Raw genomic sequence first — 8,892 nt, forward strand, 5'->3', positions numbered from 1 at the left:
CCCTTCTTCAGAATTTCTGAAGAAGGGTCTAGGCCTGAAACGTCAGCTTTCCTGCTCCTGTGATGCTGCTTGGCCTGCTGTGTTCATCCAGCTCTATACCTTGTTATCTCAGATTCTCCAGCATCTGCAGTTCCTACTGTCTCTGATACATTGGAAGATGGTTGTGGTTATGGGAGGTCAGACATCTCAGCTCTGGGACATCTCTATAGGAGTTCCTCAGAGTAGTGTCCTAGGCCTATTTTCAGCTGTTTCATCAATGACCTTCCCTCTATATGGTCAGAAGTGGGAATGTTTGCCGAATATTGCACAATTTTCAGCACCATTTGCAACTCCTCAAATACTGAAGCAGTCAATGTTCAGATGCAATAGATCTGGACAACATCCAGGCTTGGGCTAAGTGGCAAGTAACGTTCACGTCACACAAATGACCATCACCAATAAGAGATAATCTGAAACACCACCACTCAAAATTTATTGGTGTTACCATCACTGATAACAGCAGTGTGTACTATCTACAAGATGCCCTGCAGAAATTCCCAAAGATCCTTAGACAACACCTTCCAAACCAATGACCATTTCCATCTAGAAGGGCAAGGGCAGCAGACATATGGGAACGCCACCACTTTCAAGCTACTCACTGTCCTAACTTGGAAATATATCGCTGTTCCTTCAGCGTCACTGGGTCAAAATCTTGGAATTCCAGGGCATTGTGGGGCAATCTACAGCAGCTGTTCAAGAAAGCAGCTCACCACCATTTTCTAAGGGCTCCAGCCAGTGATGCCCACATCCCACAAACAAATAATTAAAAATAAACGTGGCCTCCCATCTTTAAGATGGCGGCTGCAGTCTTGGCAAACTTGGTGCTGACTGGGCCCAGGTTATCAGTAATTGTTGATCAAATCTCTATGGAATTGTTGACCACCTTTAGGATGAGGTCATCAATATTGATGGAAGATGGTGCCGCTACACCGTGGCCCATAACTTTTGTTTTCCTGACTCTGGTTATCAGTCCAAATCCCTGCAGAATGGGTGAACTGCTCTAAAAACTGCTGCAAGTGAGCTTCAGTATAGGATGCCAGCACGACATCATCATCAAACAGCAACTCACAGACTAGGGCATTTCGTACTTTGATCTCAGTACACCATCTTGCCAAGTTAAACGGCTTGTAATCAGCTTTGTTATGCAGGTAGATAAACTCATATAGGCCCTCAAAAGCATTTAATAGCAGCATTATGCAGAAATGCCAAGGAGAGTTGACAGCAGGGTACAACACTGCTTCATCCCACTGCTATTCTTGAAAGATTTGCATAATGATGAAATTGTGCATGTTCTCACGGAAAGAAGAAATAGCAAGCAGCTCTATATCCACATTGGTTTTAAGCGTCAGTACTGCTGACAAGGTTGATACCCTCAAGGATAATAGTCAGTGTGATCTGCAGCACATCTCTTATAGCCACTGTTATGAAGACTCATCATTTTCAACATTATTTGTGGACTTGAATTTGAAGTATTATGAAGATGCCGAGATTGTTTTTTTGTAAGAGCGATGAAAAGGTGATAGAAGTATTTTTTTAGAAAATAAGGCATCTCTTGGAAACTACCTGATTCCAGACAATTGCTGATCTTGGTTGCTTGAAATCACTTAAGGAAAAATGCCAAAGTGTTTTATGCCAGAGTTTTATGGATAATCAGTTTGTACCATGTTTGTAGGCTCAGAGTTTGTATTTGGATTTTTCAGCAGAGGAAAGCCTACTATGGAACAAGCTGCTTAGCTCATGTCTCCTGCTTTCGAATGACCTTTACTATGAGATCAGGGTGAAACATGACTGAAAAAAAGACTTCTAAACATCATTTACCTGAGCACGCTGTGTCACTAATGGACAACAGTGTGTATTTACTGACCTGGCCACACACCAGATTAATCAACTTCAGTACATTGCTCTCAAGAATGATCACCAATGGCCAAAATATGTTTTTTTTTAGAAAAAAAGAACCTCCGCAGAGAGAAAACTGTTTCCCTCTTATCCAAAGTATGTATCTGCATGTGTTTTGGGTTAATAAGATGAGTAAGCAATATTTCCATGTTAGAAATTTCTTGTATTAGCTAATTCTTCACATTCATTGAAAAGGTCATGTTTTATAAAGAGTCAATAATTTTGTGATCATTAAAGTTGATGGATCCTTTAATTCTAAATCTAACTTAAAGATTGCAAATCAAAACTAAAGAAAATACTATTGGTTTATGTTGCAACCCATTGAGTAGTGGGGCTAGGGTAGCTTCCACAAATGTCCGTCATAAGACTGTCATAAATGAGAGGAGCAGTTCACTGTTGATCTATGAGCTCTAAATGTTAATTTTCCAAAAGTAATGTGGCAGTGCCAACAAGTTGCAACATCTATTGCCACTGTTTCAAAATAATGTAAAACAACAAGTGGAGCTGAATTTTAAGCTTAATGAAAAATCGAAACTGTTCTGAGGAAGGGTTACCAGACCCGAAGTGCTAACTCTGATTGCTCTTCAAACATGCTGCCAGACCTACTGAGCTTTTCCAGCAATTTCTGTTTTTGTTTCTGAATTTCAAATTTGTTGTATTAGATTGCATTTTTAAAATACACAAGTATAACAAATACATTCTCCTTTCCAGGCATCTAAATCCAGCATCATCAGTCAGGTCAAGTAGGCACACGTTGATCACAATTTATTTTGCAGTTTGATCCTTTTTGATATGTAGTGCAACCTGCTCCAAACTGCAGCACTAACACCCAACCCATAAGACCATAAGACATAGGAGCAGAAATTAGGCCATTCAGGCCATCGAGTCTGCTCTGCCATTCAACCCACACACTAATTTCAACATGAATGCACATCCATGCCAAATTAAGGTCGGTTGTGCAATGGGCTGTATTGAACTTCAACGACATTGGTGTTTCTGCAACAAAATTTTAAAAGCTATCTGCTAACCCAGGATTGGACAGCCTTTCTATATGGCTGAGTGCGACATATTTTAATTTTATTTCCACTTGGGGTAGTCAGTGAATGGAGGAGAGGAGAATGGGTCTCCACCTCACTCTCAATCTCAGCATAAGCTATACTATCCACCTCAGACGTACACTTCTCTATCTCCCACTCATGTTTACACTCTTGATCTAACCCCCTTCCATATGCACACATACTCACTCTCCGACCCCTTCTTTCTAATCTTAATTTCGCTCCCTTGCACATTCCCCTCTCCCCCCCCATCCAATACACACTCTTATTCTCCCTTTCTCTCCTTCTCTTGCCTTCTCATTCTCTCTCTCATGCACTCTCACTTCTTGCTGTCTCACACTCTCTCTCCAACTCACTCTCGCAAGGGGTCATCCCCTCTCTCAGTCTCATTCTCTCCTCTTGCATTCTCACAATCTCTTTCTTGCACTCCCTCTCTCTCACAGAGATTTTCTCTCATGCACGCCCATTCTCTCTCACACGGTCTCATGCTCTCTCTCTTTCTCTCACACATACACACACACTTTCATTCTCTTTCGCATTCTCATTCTCTCTTTCTTACTATGTCACACATTCTGTCTTGCACTCTTATTCTCTCTCTCTCACGCCCACTTTCTGTCTGTCTCATTCATCCTCGCACACTCAACGACTCGTTCGCTCCCTTACCCTTGAACATGTGAACATTTTCATGTTGAGAAATTTGTGACGTGCTTTTACTCCACCCTGGCTCTCACTCCTGCTGCCTGAGTGACCAGGCACTTGCTCACTACTCCTACCACTACCCATCTACATGGCCTCCCTTCACTGAGATCTCCTCCAGGGGCCCAAGAACTGCATAGACAGTCATGCAGGAGCATTACGACAGGCAGAGAGAGAGAGAACGGGCGCCATGGAAACTATATAAAAGCAGCTCACCTGTGTGCCTTTTGCTGCTTGCCCAATCACAGGCTGTTTCTCTCCCGTAGTCACTGGACAGATGAATGAGCCAATCAGTAGCAAGTGTGGGGAGAAAAGAGCCTGTGATTTGTTGAGCAACTTGATCGTAATTTTCAAACCCAGTTCAGCGTCCCGTTTTCTCATGCGTCTTGGACAAGGCTTCACAGCCCTGGCAGACCACATTCATGTTGGGCATGTCTGTGCTCACTCATGGTGCCACCCTGCTCCTCAGAATCACGGAAATCAGTCAATTCAACAATTTATATCACTGTTACCCATCAGTCATTCAAAAAAGATTTTGCCCACTCTCAGGGAGATGAAGTTAAACTAATTGTGCAAGCGAAAGAGTCACATTCCCACTCCCCCACAGCATTGATACACTTTGGTAATGCTACATTTGTCCAACCACGAAGAAAAGTCCAGTAAAACTGGTGAGTGACGGTCTGACTCGTCTTGTATATCCCAAAATGGAGGCCTTTTCATGAGGAGAGATTAAGTAGGAGTTTAGAAAATTGAAAGGAGACTTCATTGAAACATTTGGTTCTTAACGGACTTGACAGGATTGATGTGGAGAGGTTGTTACCCCTTGTGAGACAGTCTAAGACCAGAGTGTATAATCTCAGAGTAAGCAGTCACCCAATTAAGACAGGGATGAGGAGGATTTTTTTTCCCCAGAGAGTCATGAATCTTTACTGCGGAGGGCCGGCAAGGTTGGGTCATTAATATATTCAAGGATGAGGGAGACAGATTTTTGATCAGCAAGGAAAGTGGAGTTGAGGATTGTCTGATCAGCCATGATCTCATTAAGTGATAGAGCAAACTCAATGGGCCAAATGGCCAACTTCTGCTCTTCCATCTCTTGGTCTGATGGACAAATAAAACAAAATGATTGTACAGCAACCAATTTTCAGGCCCTCATGTCCCACAAGCTGTTGTGAAATAATTGACAAGACAGTGCTTCAGTGATTTTTTTTGAGGGTTAGTTACTGTTCTCTTTCCAAGGGGAATGGAGATAGCGCAGGAAAATGGCATTGAGATAGTTAAACAGCCATGACCTAATTGAACAGCAGAGCAGCTCAATGGGCTGAATGGCTATTCCTGTTCCTATTCTTTGTTCTCTGCAACCTGTGATCATTCATATCCCACTGACATGACAGATGGAGATTCAGTTTAACATTTCATTCAAATTGCAGCCCATTTGATACTGCAGTTCTCCCTCAGTACTGCACTGGAACATCAGATTTCCACAATGGGACTTGAACCTAGAATATGTCAATTTGGAGAGAGAAATGTTATCGAACCAAGGCTGACAATGTGGAAATGATTTTAAAAGACAGGAAGACAGCAGAGTCTCCAAATATAACAAGGTGTAGAGCTGGATGAACACAGCAGGCCAAGCAGCATCAGAGGAGCAGGAAAGCTGACGTTTCGGGTCTAAACCTGTCTTCAAATACTTTCTTTTGATGCCTTCACCAAAGGAAAATATCTCAAGCTATTAGATTGCAGTCAGTGACCTCAGAAATGGTAGGTGTGGCATTGATGCTGTAGCAAGCTCAGGTTAGGTGAGGTCAGTATACAAGGTTCCAGCTCACTTCTCAATTTTAAACAATCAGATTGTGAACACACTTGGTGGCGGGGGCATGGGGGGTGGTGGGGGGCGGTGGTAGAACTTGGGTGATGTGCATTCCCTCTGTGGCTTTTATTCTACTCTCAAATGCTCGGCTTACAGGACATCAGGACATACAACAAATATGAATAAGACACATGACAAAAAATATTTAGCACCCGTGTTCTAGAGTCTGGCTATTAAACCTACCGGTTGGCATGAGGCTGTTTTGACTTCCAAGCAGACCCAAGCCTGGCAGTGTATATAGACAAAAGGCAGGTTAATGAAAGAAAACACTTTCAAAGTAAAATTTGGACTTGTGGAGTTTCCATTTTCAGATATGATTGTCTGTGATTCTCGAACTGGGCATCTATAAGAGAAAAACAGAACTTGTTAAGAGTTCAGCAGTTATGATGTCTAAAATAGGAATAACTCCAATTCATCTCATCAACGGACATTTTATTAATATAAGTTCATTTGTACATCCAAAGGCCCAAGTTCAGCAATGCTAAAAAGGTAGGAATTGGGATCTTGAGAACTCACCACTGATTGTGGATCTGAGTTGTACAGATCGGGAAAGTCAGGAGAACAGACTCTGGTCGATGCTGAGATGATTTTCTTGGGCAGTAAAAACTAGGCTAAAGAGAAAAGAGATGGATCCTCCAATTCCTGTCCCTATGTTTCCTACTGAACAATGAGGCACATGGTGAGGTGGGGAATCTGGCTGATCTCTGATATTCCCTCCTTTCTCCTTCATGATGGAATACCATATCCAAACACCGTTGGATATTACAATCATAGGAACAGGAGAAGGCCATTCAGCCCTTAAGCCTGTCCCTCATTCAATGAGATCATGGTTGATTTGTGGCCTAACTCCATATATCCAAATTTGGCCCATGTCCCTGAATAACTTTGCTTAAAAATTCATCTATCTCAGATGTAAAATTAATCTGGCATCCACTGCCATTTGTGGAAGAGAGCTCCAAATGTCTACTGCCCTTTGTCTGTAACAATGCTTCACAATATCTTTCCTGAATAGTGTTGCTCTAATTCTCAGTCTCTACCCCCAATCTATATCCCCAACAAATGGAAATAGTCTATTTATCTATCCTGTTTTTTACTGTTAATACCTTGACGATTTCAGTCAGCTCACCCCTTAACTTTCTAAATTCTAGAGAAAACAGGCCTAATTGTATTATCTCTCCTGATAACTTAACCCCTGAAATCACTCTTGTAAACCTGCCCATGTCCTCTTAAAAAATGATTTCCTTCTATTTTCTGTGTAGCATGGGATTTAATTTAACAGCTACTACAACAGTGCTCAAATTTCCAAAATTATGGCATTTGAAAACTAGAAAGAAAAATTACAAGAGACACAGAGATCATGATGCCCATTGAATTGGTGTCAAACAATTTATCTGTTGCAAAACACCCTAATATGATTGTGCTATTTTTGAAAATAAGGAGGTTTGGCTTTTAGAAAATTAACTCTCAGATCAAGGCAGGCAAGAGGATAATGGTCATCTGATTCATGAGTAGGTGTCCCATGGCCATTGACCAAGAGGGGTTAGACAGGTCATTGACATAGCATTGATGGCCAGCTCCTAAATAAGGTACATAAACTGGGGGTCAGGAGCGGGAGGAAAGGGCAAGGAGATCCAGGAAAATGAGTCACATCATCTCCCAGGGGTAAGACCATAAGTTTCTCTCCATCAGCCCAAAGAAGAACAGAGTCTGTTGGTACTGAGACCACTGAAGACAGCCATATTCCTCCATAAAAGGGGATAGGACAATGGGGACATGGGAGAGTTTGAGAAAGCATTCTCACCTGTCACGGGTCATGTATTTCCTCTCTTTACCTAATTAACTAGCGCACTATATCTAACATGCTACTTCCCAATAAACTATCAAAAAATCATTAGGAAGGGTCACCAGACCCTAAACATTAACTCTGATTTTTTTCTTCACAGATGCTGCCGGAGCTGCTGAGCTTTTCCAGCAACTTCTGTTTTTGTTCCTGATTATGAATTGTCGACTGCCTCTACGAGGTAATTGTAATCACGTACCCCTTAAAATCTATATTGTGTACTGAGTGAATTTGACACTAGATGAGCAAGGCTCTGGAGGCATCTCTTTCCCCATTCAGCTGTATCCAATGAACAACAATGCCTTCAGGGCAAAAGAGGTTGAAGAGGTGGGAAAGAGGCAGAAAGTGGAAGTAATAGGAAGAAAAAGACACTTGGTAAAAAAACAAGTTACATTTTAGTACATCAACAGTTCAAACATCAGAAAGAATATTAGCAAAACCCACAGTGTTTGTGGGGAAGGCCTTCATTTTTCACATGGAAAGTAAGATCTCATGAAGGAATTTGAGTTCCCATTAGACACGGCTCCTTTCCCTTCATGAAGCCTTGGTCAGTAATCCCTTACCCAGTTTTGATCACAGGGTATGAAGTAGAGCTGGTTGAATTGTTGCTGGGTGTTGTCCAGCACTCTGCAATGATCAGCTTGGCTCTGCTATCTGATGTATCAATTGAGACTTGAATGGACACGTCATCTTCAGGCGTTAAGCGAGGGTCTTCTGTTAATGTACGGTTTCTGCCAATTGCCTCAATACTGGCCACATAATCTCCGACTCTTTCTCGGCTGGTTCTGTTCATTATTGGAACAAAATAATTGACTTAGAATCTGAAGTCCAAATAATTAAGTTGAAACTTTATCCATAAATGGTCTACCCTGTAGAGGTACAAATAAAAAATTCACAGACTCTACAAGGCAAGAGGCCGGTTTGAAATATCAAAAGGCAAACTCAGCCCTCATTCAGAAAGATTGATGGCAAGTGCTTTGACTAGAATATTTGAACTTCTGAGTCAATACGACATGGTAGATAGAGAAAGTTTCTAGAGCAGGGCCTCCTAAAATAAAAGTTAGGACCACAAGTTTTGAGACAACAATAACCTCCCTGGACAACTGCTGCATTCCCACTCTAACACACACCTCCACACTCACAGACTCCCCCCTCTCCCAGCCTTGATTCTAGTCTCACCTCACTTCCAAAGGTCACATCTCCCACTCTCTCAGGTCTCTCCCCCACCTCTCCCACCACCTTCTACACTCATCCACTCACCCCCACCTTCAACACTACCCACTCACCCGCACCTTCAACACTACCCACTCACCCGCACCTTCAACACTACCCACTCATCCCCACCTTCTACACTACCCACTCATCCCCACCTTCTACACTACCCACTCATCCCCACCTTCTACACTACCCACTCATCCTCACCTTCTACACTACCCACTCATCCTCACCTTCTACACTACCCACTCATCCTCACCTTCTACACTACCCACTCATCC

Source organism: Rhincodon typus, chromosome 11 (genome assembly GCF_021869965.1).
Source record: "Rhincodon typus isolate 14 chromosome 11, sRhiTyp1.1, whole genome shotgun sequence".
In the NCBI taxonomy this organism is placed as follows: Eukaryota; Metazoa; Chordata; class Chondrichthyes; order Orectolobiformes; family Rhincodontidae; genus Rhincodon; species Rhincodon typus.